We start from the raw sequence: 18135 nt of genomic DNA on the forward strand, positions 1-18135 counted from the left end.
GTGACTGAACAAAGGCCAGGGGAGCATGGGGCCGAGGGCAGGGCCCTCAGTGCCCGGCAGGCCCAGTGGGGTGTCACAAGCTTTTACGCCCAGGCCAAAGGGCGCCTTCTTTGTCTGAACAGCTGCCCAAACACTCATCTTACCACTCAGACCGCCCTCTTACTTGAAGTGTGTGTGGAACCTGTCCACGCATTACACCTCGCTGCACAGCTTTCCATAGGTCTGGGCATCGTAGATTCCTGCCTGGTGACCGAAGTTCGCAGGCAGATGTGTCCCTGGGACACACGCGGAGAGGCTCCTGCCTGGGCCACAGGCCGCCCACTACCCCAGCCCCAGATTGGGGGCCACACAGCAGCCCTGTCTGAGTCCTCTGCCTGTACAGGGAGTATTGGACCAACACATCTAGAAAACGGGGTCCTCGCGGGCAACTCATTGGAGGGACACAAATAAATCTTTGCCGACTTTCTGCTGAAACTTTGGAGCGTTCACACCTAAGCCTCTTCCAAGCTCAGCTGTTTAGCTAAACATGATCTCGTGATCGAAATTTACACAATAATGAAGAGATCAGCTACAAGGGGAGAAAATCAGCAAAAACAATCAATACCAGAATTAGATTCCCAAGGCCATCCATCACATGTTGGAACAATCAGGTGCAAGGCAGGATATGTACATAAAACTGGAACTGAAAGAAGAAACAAGGATGTTTTCAAAGTCTAGTACGATCTCTAAAACATTTTTAAAGTACATGTCATTGATAAAGCTAAATACTCAAAGGTTGTGTAATACAACAGATTAATCATTGAGAAGAGTGAAATTATGCTGTTTTGAAAACTATGGCAGGTCAGATTTTCTGCCTAATTATATAAGAAGATTTATCTAAAACCTACACATTATTTCAAAAACTTATTGGCTGTGAAATAAGTTAAGGGTATTTCAAATGGCTTGTCTGTAATGAAAGGTACTATCTAGGGAATCACAGAAAGTCGAGGGGAAAATATGTCAATATATACATTGCTATATGTTGAACTAAGCCTTAGGACAGCAACAATGTAGAGCACCTGACACTTAGAAACTTGCAAGTAAGCTAGAATCTTCAAAAGTTCAAATCTTTATAAGTAAAAAGTTTTATTAAAATGAATAACCAAGTGTTTAAATTGACATCAGAAGATCAAACCAATAAACCCTGAGAACATAGATAAAAGATAAATAAAGATATGAGCAGAACTTAATACAACAGGAAAAGTATAAAATTGAGGTGATTTGGTAAGTCCAAAAAATATTCTTTGAAAAGATTGAAAAGACACACTTTGATTAAGGAAAACAAAAACATAAGTAAAGAATATACAGAAAGAGTCAGGACAATGTTATAGCAGAGAATATATGAAATGACAGTAAATTTGAACATTTCTGTAAAGGGGACCATTTCCTAGCTCCTAAAGTTTACCAAAACTGACACAAGAGGAAATCATTTATGGTCATCATGTCTGCCCTTGGCATTCTCGGAACGCCCTGGCCTCAGAATGCAGCAACTGTAGTCCATGGTAACCTGCGGAGAGGGGGCGGGGATGAGGGAGGTTGGAACACTGCCCTCACTTAGGTAGTTGGTGTGGCCATCTCTGCTGTGACTGAACAAAGGCAGGGGAGCAGGGGTCCCAGGGAAGGGCCCTCAGAGCCCAGCAGGCCCAGTGTGTTGTCACAAGCATTTAGGCCCAGACCAAAGGGCGCCTTCTTTGTCTGAACAGCTGCCCAAACTCTCACCTTTCCACTCAGGCCGCCCTCTTACTTGAACTGTGTGTGGAACCTGTCCACGCAGTACACCTCGCTGCACAGCTAACCATAGGTCTGGGCATCGTAGCTTCCTGCCAGGTGACCGAAGTTCGCAGGTAGATGGGTCCCTGTGACACACACGGAGAGGCTGCTGACCGGGCCACAGGCCACCCACTACCCCAGCCCCAGATTGGGGCCGCACAGCAGCCCTGTCTGAGTCCCCTCCTTCTAGAGGGAGTATTGGACCAACACTTCTAGAAAACGGAGTCCTCGCGGGCAACTCATTGGAGGGACACAAATAAATCTTTGCCCACTTTCTGCTGAAACTTAGGAGCGTTCAAACCTAAGCCTCTTACAAGGTCAGCTGTTTAGCTAAACATGAGCTCATGATCGAAATTTACACAATAATGAAGAGATCAGTTACAAGGGGAGACAATCAGCAAAAACAATCAATACCAGAATTAGATTCCCAAGGCCATCCATCAGATGTTGGAATAATCAGGTGCAAGGCAGGATATATACATAAAACTGGAACTGAAACAAGAAACAAGGATGTTTTCAAAGTCTGGTAGGATCTCTAAAATATTTTTAAAGTACATATCATTGATAAAGCTAAATACTCAAAGGTTGTGTAATACAACAGATTAATCATTGAGAAGAGTGAAATTATGCTGTTTTGAAAACTATGGCAGGTCAGATTTTCTGCCTAATTATATAAGAATATTTCTCTAAAACATACACATTATTTCAAAGACTTATTGGCTGTGAAATAAGTTAAGGGTATTTCAAATGGCTTGTCTGCAATGAAAGGTGCTATGTAGGGAATCACAGAAAGTCGAGGGGAAAATATGTCAATATATACATTGCTATAGGTTGAACTAAGCCTTAGGACAGCAACAATGTAGAGCACCTGACACTTAGAAACTTGCAAGTAATCTAGAATCTTCAAAAGTTCAAAGCTTTATAAGTAAAAAGATTTATTAAAATGAATAACCAAGTGTTTTAATTGACATCAGAAGATCAAACCAATAAACCCTGAGAACATAGATAAAAGATAAATAAAGATATGAGCAGAACTTAATACAACAGCAAACGTATAAAATTGAGGTGATTTGGTAAGTCCAAAGAATATTCTTTGAAAAGATTTAAAAGACACACTTTGATTAAGGAAAACAAAAACATCAGTAAAGAATATACAGAAAGAGTCAGGACAATGTTATAGCACAGAATATATGAAATGCCAGTAAATTTGAACATTTCTGTAAAGGGGACCATTTCCTAGCTCCTAAAGTTTACCAAAACTGACACAAGAGGAAGTCATTTAAGGTCATCATGTCTGACCTTGGCATTCTCGGAACGCCCTGGCCTCAGAATGCAGCATCTGTAGTCCATGGTAACCTGCGGAGAGGGGGCGGGGCTGAGGGAGGTTGGAACACTGCCCTCACTGAGGGAGTGGGTGTGGCCATCTCTGCTGTGACTGAACAAAAGCCAGGGGAGCAGGGTCCCCGGGAAGGGCCCTCAGAGCCCAGCAGGCCCAGTGGGGTGTCACAACCATTTAGGCCAAGACCAAAGGGCGCCTTCTTTGTCTGAACAGCTGCCCAAACTCTCACCTTTCCACTCAGGCCGCCCTCTTACTTGAACTGTGTGTGGAAACTGTCCGCGCAGTACACCTCGCTGCACAGCTAACCATAGGTCTGGGCATCGTAGCTTCCTGCCAGGTGACCGAAGTTCGCAGGTAGATGGGTCCCTGGGACACACGCGGAGAGGCTGCTGCCCGGGCCACAGGCCGCCCACTAACCCAGCCCCAGATTGGGGCCGCACAGCAGCTCTGTCTGAGTCCCCTCCCTCTAGAGGGAGTATTGGACCAACACTTCTAGAAAACGGAGTCCTCGCGGGCAACTCATTGGAGGGACACAAATAAATCTTTGCCGACTTTCTGCTGAAACTTAGGAGCGTTCAAACCTAAGCCTCTTACAAGGTCAGCTGTTTAGCTAAACATGAGCTCATGATCGAAATTTACACAATAATGAAGAGATCAGTTACAAGGGGAGACAATCAGCAAAAACAATCAATACCAGAATTAGATTCCCAAGGCCATCCATCAGATGTTGGAATAATCAGGTGCAAGGCAGGATATATACATAAAACTGGACCTGAATCAAGAAACAAGGATGTTTTCAAAGTCTGGTACGATATCTAAAACATTTTTAAAGTACATGTCATTGATAAAGCTAAATACTCAAATGTTGTGTAATACAACAGCTTAATCATTGAGAAGAGCGAAATTATGCTGTTTTGAAAATTATGGCAGGTCAGATTTTCTGCTTAATTATATAAGAAGCTTTCTATAAAACATACACATTATTTCAAAGACTTATTGGCTGTGAAATAAGTTAAGGGTATTTCAAAAGGCTTGTCTGCTTTGAAAGGTGCTTTGTAGGGAATCACAGAAAGTCGAGGGGAAAATATGTCAATATATACATTGCTATAGGTTGAACTAAGCCTTAAGACAGCAACAATGTAGAGGACCTGACACTTAGAAACTTACAAGTAAGCTGGAATCTTCAAAAGTTCAAGTCTTTATAAGTAAAAAGATTTATTAAAATGAATAACCAAGTGTTTTAATTGACATCAGAAGATCAAACCAATAAACCCTGAGAACATAGCTAAAGGATAAATAAAGATATGAGCAGAACTTAATACAACAGCAAACGTATAAAATTGAGGTGATTTGGTAAGTCCAAAGAATATTCTTTGAAAAGATTGAAAAGACACACTTTCATTAAGGAAAACAAAAACGTAAGTAAAGAATATACAGAAAGTGTTAGAACAATGTTATAGCAGAGAATATATTAAATGCCAGTAAATTTGAACATTTCTGTAAAGGGGACCATTTCCTAGCTCCTAAAGTTTACCAAAACTTACACAAGAGGAATTCATTTAAGGTCATCATGTCTGCCCTTGGCATTCTCGGAATGCCCTGGACTAAGAATGCAGCATCTGTAGTCCATGGTAACCTGCGGAGAGGGAGCGGGGCTGAGGGAGGTTGGAACACTGCACTCACTGAGGGAGTGGGTGTGGCCATCTCTGCTGTGACTGAACAAATGGCAGGGGAGCAGGGTGTCCAGGGCAGGGCCCTCAGAGCCCGTCAGGCCCAGTGGTGTGTCACAAGCATTTAGGCCCAGGACAAAGGGTGCCTTCTTTGTCTGCACAGCTGCCCAAACTCTCACCTTTCCACTCAGGCCGCCCTCTTACTTGAAGTGTGTGTGGAAGCTGTCCGCGGAGTACACCTCACTGCACAGCTAACCATAGGTCAGGGCTTCGTAGCTTCCTGCCAGGTGACCAAAGTTCGCAGGCAGATGGGTCCCTGGGACACACACGGTGAGGCTCCTGCCCGGGCCACAGGCCGCCCACTGCCCCAGCCCCAGATCGGGGGCCGCAAAGCAGCCCTGTCTGAGTCCCCTGCCTCTAGAGGGAGTATTGGACCAACACTTCTAGAAAATGGGGTCCTCGCGGGCAACTCATTGGAGGGACACAAAAAATTCTTTACCGACTTTCTGCTGAAACTTAGGAGCATTCACACCTAAGCCTCTTACAAGGTTAGCTATTTAGCTCAACATGAGCTCATGATCTAAATTTACACAGAAATGAAGAGATCAGCTACAAGGGGAGACAATCAGCAAAAACAATCAAAACCAGAATTAGATTCCCAAGGCCATCCATCAGATGTTGTAATAATCAGGTGCAAGGCAGGATATATACATAAATCTGGAACTGAAACAAGAAACAAGGATGTTTTCAAAGTCTTGTAGGATCTCTAAAACATTCTTAAAGTACATGTCATTGATAAAGCTAAATACTCAAAGGTTGTGTAATACAACAGATTAATCATTGAGAAGAGTGAAATTATGCTGTTTTGAAAACTATGGCATGTCATATTTTCTGCCTAATTATATAAGAAGATTTATCTAAAACTTACACAAAATTTCAAAGACTTATTGACTGTGAAATAAGTTAAGGGTATTTCAAATGGCTTGTCTGCAAAGAAAGGTGCTATGTAAGGAATCACAGAAAGTCGAGGGGAAAATATGTCAATATCTACATTGCTATATGTTGAACTAAGCCTTAGGACAGCAACAATGTAGAGGACCTGACACTTAGAAACTTACAAGTAAACTGGAATCTTCAAAAGTTCTAATCTTTATAAGTAAAAAGATGTATTAAAATGAATAACCAAGTGTTTTAATTGACAACAGAAGATCAAACCAATAAACCCTGAGAACATAGATAAAAGATAAATAAAGATATGAGCAGAACTTAACACAACAGCAAACGTATAAAATTGAGGTGATTTGGTAAGTCCAAAGAATATTCTTTGAAAAGATTGAAAAGACAAACTTTCATTAAGGAAAACAAAAACGTAAGTAAAGAATATACAGAAAAGAGTCAGAACAATGTTATAGCAGAGAATATATTAAATGCCAGTAAATTTGAACATTTCTGTAAAGGGGACCATTTCCTAGCTCCTAAAGTTTACCAAAACTTACACAAGAGGAAGTGATTTAAGGTCATCATGTCTGCCCTTGGCATTCTCGGAACGCCCTGGACTTAGAATGCAGCATCTGTAGTCCATGGTAACCTGCGGAGAGGGAGCGGGGCTGAGGGAGGTTGGAACACTGCACTCACTGAGGGAGTGGGTGTGGCCATCTCTGCTGTGACTGAACAAAGGGCAGGGTAGCATGGGGCCAAGGGCAGGGCCCTCAGAGCCCGGCAGGCCCAGTGGGGTGTCACAAGCATGTAGGCCCAGGCCAAAGGGCGCCTTCTTTGTCTGCACAGCTGCCCAAACTCTCACCTTTCCACTCAGGCCGCCATCTTACTTGAAGTGTGTGTGGAACCTGTCCACGCAGTACACCTCGCTGCAAAGCTAACCATAGGTTTGGGCATCGTAGCTTCATGCGAGTTGACCGAAGTTCGCAGGTAGATGGGTCCCTGGGACACAGGCGGAGAGGCTGCTGCCCGGGCCACAGGCCGCCCACTGGCCCAGCCCCAGATCGGGGGCCGCAAAGCAGCCCTGTCTGAATCCCCTGCCTCTAGAGGGAGTATTGGAGCAACACTTCTAGAAAACGGGGTCCTCGCGGGCAACTCATTGGAGGGATACAAATAAATCTTTGCCGACTTTCTGCTGAAACTTAGGAGCGTTCACACCTAAGCCTCTTACAAGGTTAGCTGTTTAGCTAAACATGAGCTCATGATCTAAATTTACACAATAATGAAGAGATCAGCTACAAGGGGAGACAATCAGCAAAAACAATCAATACCAGAATTAGATTCCCAAGGCCATCCATTAGATTTTGGAATAATCAGCTGCAAGGCAGGAAATATACATAAAACTGGAACTGAAACAAGGAACAAGGATGTTTTCAAAGTCTGGTACGATCTCCAAAACATTTTTAAAGTACATGTCATTGATAAAGCTAAATACTCAAAGGTTGTGTAATACAACAGATTAATCATTGAGAAGAGTGAAATTATGCTGTTTTGAAAACTATGGCAGGTGAGATTTTCTGCTTAATTATATAAGAAGAATTCTATAAAACATACACATTATTTCAAAGACTTATTGGCTGTGAAATAAGTTAAGGGTATTTCAAATGGCTTGTCTCCATTGAAAGGTGCTTTGTAGGGAATCACAGAAAGTCGAGGGGAAAATATGTCAATATATACATTGCTATATCTTGAACTAAGCTTTAGGACAGCAACAATGTAGAGGACCTGACACTTAGAAACTTACAAGTAAGCTGGAATCTTCAAAAGTTCAAGTGTTTATAAGTAAAAAGTTTTATTAAATGAATAACCAAGTGTTTTAATTGACATCAGAAGAGCAAACCAATAAACCCTGAGAACATAAATAAAAGATAAATAAAGATATGAGCAGAACTTAACACAACAGCAAACGTATAAAATTGAGGTGATTTATTAAGTCCAAAGAATATTCTTTGAAAAGATTGAAAAGACACACTTTGATTAAGGAAAACAAAAACATAAGTAAAGAATATACAGAAAGAGTCAGGACAATGTTATAGCAGAGAATATATGAAATACCAGTAAATTTGAACATTTCTGTAAAGGGGAACATTTCCTAGCTGCTAAAGTTTACGAAACTGACAGAAGAGGTAATCATTTAAGGTCATCAGGTCTGCCCTTGGCATTCTCGGAACGCCCTGGCCTCAGAATGCAGCATCTGTAGTCCATGGTAACCTGCGGAGAGGGGGCGGGGCTGAGGGAGGTTGGAACACAGCCCTCACTGAGGGAGTGAGTGTGGCCATCTCTGCTGTGAGTGAACAAAGGGCAAGGGAGCAGTGGGCCCAGGGCAGGGCCCTCAGAACCCGGCATGCCCAGTGGGGTGTCACAAGCTTTTAGGCACAGACCAAAGGGCACCTTCTTTGTCTGAACAGCTGCCCAAACTCTCACCTTTCCACTCAGGCCGCCCTCTTACTTGAAGTGTGTGTGGAACCTGTCCGTGCAGTACACCTCGCTGCTCAGCTAACCATAGGTCTGGGCATCGTAGCCTCCTGCCAGGTGACCGTAGTTCGCAGCCAGATGGGTCCCTGGGACACAGGTGGGGAGGCTCCTGCCTGGGCCACAGGCCGCCCACTGCCCCAGCCCCAGATGGGGGGCCGAAAAGCAGTTCTGTCTGAGTCCCCTGTCTCTAGAGGGAGTATTGGACCAACACTTCTAGAAAACGGGGTCCTCTTGGCAACTCATTAGTGGGACACAAATAAATCTTTGCCGACTTTCTGCTGAAAATTAGGAGCATTCACACTTAAGCCTCTTACAAGGTCAGCTGTTAAGCTAAACATGAGCTCATGATCTAAATTTACACAATAATGAAGAGATCAGCTACAAGGGGAGACAATCAGCAAAAACAATCAATACCAGAATTAGATTCCCAAGGCCATCCATCAGATGTTGGAATAATCAGGTGCAAGGCATGAAATATACATTAAACTGGAACTGAAACAAGAAACAAGGATGTTTTCACAGTCTGGTAGGATCTCTAAAACATTTTTAAAGTACATGTCATTGATAAAGCTAATTACTCAAAAGTTGTGTAATACAACAGATTAATCATTGAGAAGAGTGAAATTATGCTATTTTGAAAACTATGGTAGGTCAGATTTTCTGCCTAATTATATATGAAGATTTATCTAAAACATACACTATATTTCAAAGACTTATTGTCTGTGAAATAAGTTAAGGGTATTTCAAATGGCTTGTCTGCAATGAAAGTTGCTATGTAGGGAATCACAGAAAGTCGAGGGGAAAATATGACAATATATACATTGCTATATGTTGAACTAAGCCTTAGGACATCAACAACGTAGAGGACCTGACACTTAGAAACTTACAAGTAAGCTGGAATCTTCAAAAGTTCCAATCTTTATAAGTAAAAAGATTTATTAAAATGAATAACCAAGTGTTTTAATTGACATCAGAAGATCAAACCAATAAATCCTGCGAACATAGATAAAAGATAATAAAGATATGAGCAGAACTTAATACAACAGCAAACGTATAAAATTGAGGTGATTGAGTAAGTCCAAAGAATATTCTTTGAAAAGATTGAAAAGACACACTTTGATTAAGGACAACAAAAACATAAGTAAAGAATATACAGAAAGAGTCAGGACAATGTTATAGCAGAGAATATAAGAAATGCCAGTGAATTTGAACATTTCTGTAATGGGGACCATTTCCTAGCTCCTAAAGTTTATCAAAACTGACACAAGAGGAAATCATTTAAGGGCATCATGTCTGCCATTGGCATTCTCGGAACGCCCTGGCCTCAGAATGCAGCATCTGTAGTCCATGGTAACCTGCGGAGAAGGGGCGGGGCTGAGGGAGGTTGGAACACTGCCCTCACTGAGGGATTGGGTGTGGCCAACTCTGCTGTGACTGAACAAAGGGCAGGGGAGCAGGGCGCCCAGGGCAGGGCCCTCAGAGCCCGGCAGGCCCAGTGGGGTGTCACAAGCATTTAGGCCCAGGCCAAAGGGCGCCTTCTTTGTCTGCACAGCTGCCCAAACTCTCACCTTTCCACTAAGGCCGCCCTCTTACTTGAAGTGTGTGTGGAACCTGTCCGTGCAGTACACCTCGCTGCACAGCTAACCATAGGTCTGGGCATCGTAGCTTCCTGCCAGGTAACCGAAGTTCGTAGGCAGATGGGTCCCTGGGACACAGGCGGAGAGGCTCCTGCCCAGGCCACAGGCCGCCCACTGCCCCAGCCCCAGATGGGGGGCCGAAAAGCAGTTCTGTCTGAGTCCCCTGTCTCTAGAGGGAGTATTGGACCAACACTTCTAGAAAACGGGGTCCTCTTGGCAACTCATTAGAGGGACACAAATAAATCTTTGCCGACTTTCTGCTGAAACTTAGGAGCATTCACACCTAAGCCTCTTACAAGGTCAGCTGTTAAGCTAAACATGAGCTCATGATCTAAATTTACACAATAATGAAGAGATCAGCTACAAGGGGAGACAATCAGCGAAACAATCAATATCAGAATTAGATTCCCAAGGCCATCCATCAGATGTTGGAATAATCAGGTGCAAGGCATGAAATATACATTAAACTGGAACTGAAATAAGAAACAAGGATGTTTTCACAGTCTGGTAGGATCTCTAAAACATTTTTAAAGTACATGTCATTGATAAAGCTAATTACTCAAAAGTTGTGTAATACAACAGATTAATCATTGAGAAGAGTGAAATTATGCTATTTTGAAACCTATGGCAGGTCAGATTTTCTGCCTAATTATATATGAAGATTTATCTAAAACATACACAATATTTCAAAGACTTATTGGCTGTGAAATAAGTTAAGGGTATTTCAAATGGCTTGTTTGCAATGAAAGTTGCTATGTAGGGAATCACAGAAAGTCGAGGGGAAAATATGACAATATATACATTGCTATAGGTTGAACTAAGCCTTAGGAAATCAACAACGTAGAGGTCCTGACACTTAGAAACTTACAAGTAAGCTGGAATCTTCAAAAGTTCCAATCTTTATAAGTAAAAAGATTTATTAAAATGAATAACCAAGTGTTTTAATTGACATCAGAAGATCAAACCAATAAACCCTGAGATCATAGATAAAAGATAATAAAGATATGAGCAGAACTTAACACAACAGCTAACGTATAAAATTGAGGTGATTTAGTAAGTCCAAAGAATATTCTTTGAAAAGATTAAAAAGACACACTTTGATTAAGGAAAACAAAAACATAAGTAAAGAATATACAGAAAGATTCAGGACAATGTTATAGCAGAGAATATAAGAAATGCCAGTGAATTTGAATATTTCTGTAAAGGGGACCATTTCCTAGCTCCTAAAGTTTACAAAAACTGACACAAGAGGAAATCATTTAAGGTCCTCATGCCTGCCCTTGGCATTCTGAGAACGCCCTGGCCTCAGAATGCAGCATCTGTAGTCCATGGTAACCTGCGGAGAGGGGGCGGGGCTGAGGGAGGTTGGAACACTGCCCTCACTGAGGGATTGGGTGTGGCCATCTCTGCTGTGACTGAACAAAGGGCAGGGGAGCAGGGCGCCCAGGGCAGGGCCCTCAGAGCCCGGCAGGCCCAGTGGGGTGTCACAAGCATTTAGGCCCAGGCCAAAGGGCGCCTTCTTTGTCTGCACAGCAGCCCAAACTCTCACCTTTCCACTAAGGCCGCCCTCTTACTTGAAGTGTGTGTGGAACCTGTCCATGCAGTACACCTCGCAGCACAGCTAACCATAGGTCTGGGCCTCGTAGCTTCCTGCCAGGTAACCGAAGTTCGCAGGCATATGGGTCCCTGGGACACAGGCGGAGAGGCTCCTGCCCAGGCCACAGGCCGCCCACTGCCCCAGCCCCAGATGGGGGGCCGAAAAGCAGCTCTGTCTGAGTCCCCTGTCTCTAGAGGGAGTATTGGACCAACACTTCTAGAAAACGGGGTCCTCTTGGCAACTCATTAGAGGGACACAAATAAATCTTTGCCGACTTTCTGCTGAAACTTAGGAGCATTCACACTTAAGCCTCTTACAAGGTCAGCTGTTAAGCTAAACATGAGCTCATGATCTAAATTTACACAATAATGAAGAGATCAGCTACAAGGGGAGACAATCAGCAAAAACAATCAATACCAGAATTAGATTCCCAAGGCCATCCATCAGATGTTGGAATAATCAGGTGCAAGGCATGAAATATACATTAAACTGGAACTGAAACAAGAAACAAGGATGTTTTCACAGTCTGGTAGGATCTCTAAAACATTTTTAAAGTACATGTCATTGATAAAGCTAATTACTCAAAAGTTGTGTAATACAACAGATTAATCATTGAGAAGAGTGAAATTATGCTATTTTGAAAACTATGGTAGGTCAGATTTTCTGCCTAATTATATATGAAGATTTATCTAAAACATACACTATATTTCAAAGACTTATTGTCTGTGAAATAAGTTAAGGGTATTTCAAATGGCTTGTCTGCAATGAAAGTTGCTATGTAGGGAATCACAGAAAGTCGAGGGGAAAATATGACAATATATACATTGCTATATGTTGAACTAAGCCTTAGGACATCAACAACGTAGAGGACCTGACACTTAGAAACTTACAAGTAAGCTGGAATCTTCAAAAGTTCCAATCTTTATAAGTAAAAAGATTTATTAAAATGAATAACCAAGTGTTTTAATTGACATCAGAAGATCAAACCAATAAATCCTGCGAACATAGATAAAAGATAATAAAGATATGAGCAGAACTTAATACAACAGCAAACGTATAAAATTGAGGTGATTGAGTAAGTCCAAAGAATATTCTTTGAAAAGATTGAAAAGACACACTTTGATTAAGGACAACAAAAACATAAGTAAAGAATATACAGAAAGAGTCAGGACAATGTTATAGCAGAGAATATAAGAAATGCCAGTGAATTTGAACATTTCTGTAATGGGGACCATTTCCTAGCTCCTAAAGTTTATCAAAACTGACACAAGAGGAAATCATTTAAGGGCATCATGTCTGCCATTGGCATTCTCGGAACGCCCTGGCCTCAGAATGCAGCATCTGTAGTCCATGGTAACCTGCGGAGAAGGGGCGGGGCTGAGGGAGGTTGGAACACTGCCCTCACTGAGGGATTGGGTGTGGCCAACTCTGCTGTGACTGAACAAAGGGCAGGGGAGCAGGGCGCCCAGGGCAGGGCCCTCAGAGCCCGGCAGGCCCAGTGGGGTGTCACAAGCATTTAGGCCCAGGCCAAAGGGCGCCTTCTTTGTCTGCACAGCTGCCCAAACTCTCACCTTTCCACTAAGGCCGCCCTCTTACTTGAAGTGTGTGTGGAACCTGTCCGTGCAGTACACCTCGCTGCACAGCTAACCATAGGTCTGGGCATCGTAGCTTCCTGCCAGGTAACCGAAGTTCGTAGGCAGATGGGTCCCTGGGACACAGGCGGAGAGGCTCCTGCCCAGGCCACAGGCCGCCCACTGCCCCAGCCCCAGATGGGGGGCCGAAAAGCAGTTCTGTCTGAGTCCCCTGTCTCTAGAGGGAGTATTGGACCAACACTTCTAGAAAACGGGGTCCTCTTGGCAACTCATTAGAGGGACACAAATAAATCTTTGCCGACTTTCTGCTGAAACTTAGGAGCATTCACACCTAAGCCTCTTACAAGGTCAGCTGTTAAGCTAAACATGAGCTCATGATCTAAATTTACAAAATAATGAAGAGATCAGCTACAAGGGGAGACAATCAGCGAAACAATCAATATCAGAATTAGATTCCCAAGGCCATCCATCAGATGTTGGAATAATCAGGTGCAAGGCATGAAATATACATTAAACTGGAACTGAAATAAGAAACAAGGATGTTTTCACAGTCTGGTAGGATCTCTAAAACATTTTTAAAGTACATGTCATTGATAAAGCTAATTACTCAAAAGTTGTGTAATACAACAGATTAATCATTGAGAAGAGTGAAATTATGCTATTTTGAAACCTATGGCATGTCAGATTTTCTGCCTAATTATATATGAAGATTTATCTAAAACATACACAATATTTCAAAGACTTATTGGCTGTGAAATAAGTTAAGGGTATTTCAAATGGCTTGTTTGCAATGAAAGTTGCTATGTAGGGAATCACAGAAAGTCGAGGGGAAAATATGACAATATATACATTGCTATAGGTTGAACTAAGCCTTAGGAAATCAACAACGTAGAGGTCCTGACACTTAGAAACTTACAAGTAAGCTGGAATCTTCAAAAGTTCCAATCTTTATAAGTAAAAAGATTTATTAAAATGAATAACCAAGTGTTTTAATTGACATCAGAAGATCAAACCAATAAACCCTGAGATCATAGATAAAAGATAATAAAGATATGAGCAGAACTTAACACAACAGCTAACGTATAAAATTGAGGTGATTTAGTAAGTCCAAAGAATATTCTTTGAAAAGATTAAAAAGACACACTTTGATTAAGGAAAACAAAAACATAAGTAAAGAATATACAGAAAGATTCAGGACAATGTTATAGCAGAGAATATAAGAAATGCCAGTGAATTTGAATATTTCTGTAAAGGGGACCATTTCCTAGCTCCTAAAGTTTACAAAAACTGACACAAGAGGAAATCATTTAAGGTCCTCATGCCTGCCCTTGGCATTCTGAGAACGCCCTGGCCTCAGAATGCAGCATCTGTAGTCCATGGTAACCTGCGGAGAGGGGGCGGGGCTGAGGGAGGTTGGAACACTGCCCTCACTGAGGGATTGGGTGTGGCCATCTCTGCTGTGACTGAACAAAGGGCAGGGGAGCAGGGCGCCCAGGGCAGGGCCCTCAGAGCCCGGCAGGCCCAGTGGGGTGTCACAAGCATTTAGGCCCAGGCCAAAGGGCGCCTTCTTTGTCTGCACAGCAGCCCAAACTCTCACCTTTCCACTAAGGCCGCCCTCTTACTTGAAGTGTGTGTGGAACCTGTCCGTGCAGTACACCTCGCAGCACAGCTAACCATAGGTCTGGGCCTCGTAGCTTCCTGCCAGGTAACCGAAGTTCGCAGGCATATGGGTCCCTGGGACACAGGCGGAGAGGCTCCTGCCCAGGCCACAGGCCGCCCACTGCCCCAGCCCCAGATGGGGGGCCGAAAAGCAGCTCTGTCTGAGTCCCCTGTCTCTAGAGGGAGTATTGGACCAACACTTCTAGAAAACGGGGTCCTCTTGGCAACTCATTAGAGGGACACAAATAAATCTTTGCCGACTTTCTGCTGAAACTTAGGAGCATTCACACTTAAGCCTCTTACAAGGTCAGCTGTTAAGCTAAACATGAGCTCATGATCTAAATTTACACAATAATGAAGAGATCAGCTACAAGGGGAGACAATCAGCAAAAACAATCAATACCAGAATTAGATTCCCAAGGCCATCCATCAGATGTTGGAATAATCAGGTGCAAGGCATGAAATATACATTAAACTGGAACTGAAACAAGAAACAAGGATGTTTTCACAGTCTGGTAGGATCTCTAAAACATTTTTAAAGTACATGTCATTGATAAAGCTAATTACTCAAAAGTTGTGTAATACAACAGATTAATCATTGAGAAGAGTGAAATTATGCTATTTTGAAAACTATGGTAGGTCAGATTTTCTGCCTAATTATATATGAAGATTTATCTAAAACATACACTATATTTCAAAGACTTATTGTCTGTGAAATAAGTTAAGGGTATTTCAAATGGCTTGTCTGCAATGAAAGGTGCTATGTAGGGAATCACAGAAAGTCGAGGGGAAAACATGACAATATATACATTGCTATAGGTTGAACTAAGCCTTAGGACATCAACAACGTAGAGGACCTGACACTTAGAAACTTACAAGTAAGCTGGAATCTTCAAAAGTTCCAATCTTTATAAGTAAAAAGATTTATTAAAATGAATAACCAAGTGTTTTAATTGACATCGGAAGATCAAACCAATAAATCCTGCGAACATAGATAAAAGATAATAAAGATATGAGCAGAACTTAATACAACAGCAAACGTATAAAATTGAGGTGATTGAGTAAGTCCAAAGAATATTCTTTGAAAAGATTGAAAAGACACACTTTGATTAAGGACAACAAAAACATAAGTAAAGAATATACAGAAAGAGTCAGGACAATGTTATAGCAGAGAATATAAGAAATGCCAGTGAATTTGAACATTTCTGTAAAGGGGACCATTTCCTAGCTCCTAAAGTTTATCAAAACTGACACAAGAGGAAATCATTTAAGGGCATCATGTCTGCCATTGGCATTCTCGGAACGCCCTGGCCTCAGAATGCAGCATCTGTAGTCCATGGTAACCTGCGGAGAAGGGGCGGGTCTGAGGGAGGTTGGAACACTGCCCTCACTGAGGGATTGGGTGTGGCCAACTCTGCTGTGACTGAACAAAGGGCAGGGGAGCAGGGCGCCCAGGGCAGGGCCCTCAGAGCCCGGCAGGCCCAGTGGGGTGTCACAAGCATTTAGGCCCAGGCCAAAGGGCGCCTTCTTTGTCTGCACAGCTGCCCAAACTCTCACCTTTCCACTAAGGCCGCCCTCTTACTTGAAGTGTGTGTGGAACCTGTCCGTGCAGTACACCTCGCTGCACAGCTAACCATAGGTCTGGGCATCGTGGCTTCCTGCCAGGTAACCGAAGTTCGTAGGCAGATGGGTCCCTGGGACACAGGCGGAGAGGCTCCTGCCCAGGCCACAGGCCGCCCACTGCCCCAGCCCCAGATGGGGGGCCGAAAAGCAGTTCTGTCTGAGTCCCCTGTCTCTAGAGGGAGTATTGGACCAACACTTCTAGAAAACGGGGTCCTCTTGGCAACTCATTAGAGGGACACAAATAAATCTTTGCCGACTTTCTGCTGAAACTTAGGAGCATTCACACCTAAGCCTCTTACAAGGTCAGCTGTTAAGCTAAACATGAGCTCATGATCTAAATTTACACAATAATGAAAAGATCAGATACAAGGGGAGACAATCAGCAAAACAATCAATATCAGAATTAGATTCCCAAGGCCATCCATCAGATGTTGGAATAATCAGGTGCAAGGCATGAAATATACATTAAACTGGAACTGAAATAAGAAACAAGGATGTTTTCACAGTCTGGTAGGATCTCTAAAACATTTTTAAAGTACATGTCATTGATAAAGCTAATTACTCAAAAGTTGTGTAATACAACAGATTAATCATTGAGAAGAGTGAAATTATGCTATTTTGAAACCTATGGCAGGTCAGATTTTCTGCCTAATTATATATGAAGATTTATCTAAAACATACACAATATTTCAAAGACTTATTGGCTGTGAAATAAGTTAAGGGTATTTCAAATGGCTTGTCTGCAATGAAAGTTGCTATGTAGGGAATCACAGAAAGTCGAGGGGAAAATATGACAATATATACATTGCTATAGTTTGAACTAAGCCTTAGGACATCACCAACGTAGAGGTCCTGACACTTAGAAACTTACAAGTAAGCTGGAATCTTCAAAAGTTCCAATCTTTATAAGTAAAAAGATTTATTAAAATGAATAACCAAGTGTTTTAATTGACATCAGAAGATCAAACCAATAAACCCTGAGAACATAGATAAAAGATAATAAAGATATGAGCAGAACTTAACACAACAGCTAACGTATAAAATTGAGGTGATTTAGTAAGTCCAAAGAATATTCTTTGAAAAGATTAAAAAGACACACTTTGATTAAGGAAAACAAAAACATAAGTAAAGAATATACAGAAAGATTCAGGACAATGTTATAGCAGAGAATATAAGAAATGCCAGTGAATTTGAATATTTCTGTAAAGGGGACCATTTCCTAGCTCCTAAAGTTTACAAAAACTGACACAAGAGGAAATCATTTAAGGTCCTCATGCCTGCCCTTGGCATTCTGAGAACGCCCTGGCCTCAGAATGCAGCATCTGTAGTCCATGGTAACCTGTGGAGAGGGGGCGGGGCTGAGGGAGGTTGGAACACTGCCCTCACTGAGGGATTGGGTGTGGCCATCTCTGCTGTGACTGAACAAAGGGCAGGGGAGCAGGGCGCCCAGGGCAGGGCCCTCAGAGCCCGGCAGGCCCAGTGGGGTGTCACAAGCATTTAGGCCCAGGCCAAAGGGCGCCTTCTTTGTCTGCACAGCAGCCCAAACTCTCACCTTTCCACTAAGGCTGCCCTCTTACTTGAAGTGTGTGTGGAACCTGTCCGTGCAGTACACCTCGCAGCACAGCTAACCATAGGTCTGGGCCTCGTAGCTTCCTGCCAGGTAACCGAAGTTCGCAGGCATATGGGTCCCTGGGACACAGGCGGAGAGGTTCCTGCCCAGGCCACAGGCCGCCCACTG

Source organism: Mesoplodon densirostris, chromosome 6 (assembly GCF_025265405.1).
Source record: "Mesoplodon densirostris isolate mMesDen1 chromosome 6, mMesDen1 primary haplotype, whole genome shotgun sequence".
Taxonomy (NCBI): Eukaryota; Metazoa; Chordata; class Mammalia; order Artiodactyla; family Ziphiidae; genus Mesoplodon; species Mesoplodon densirostris.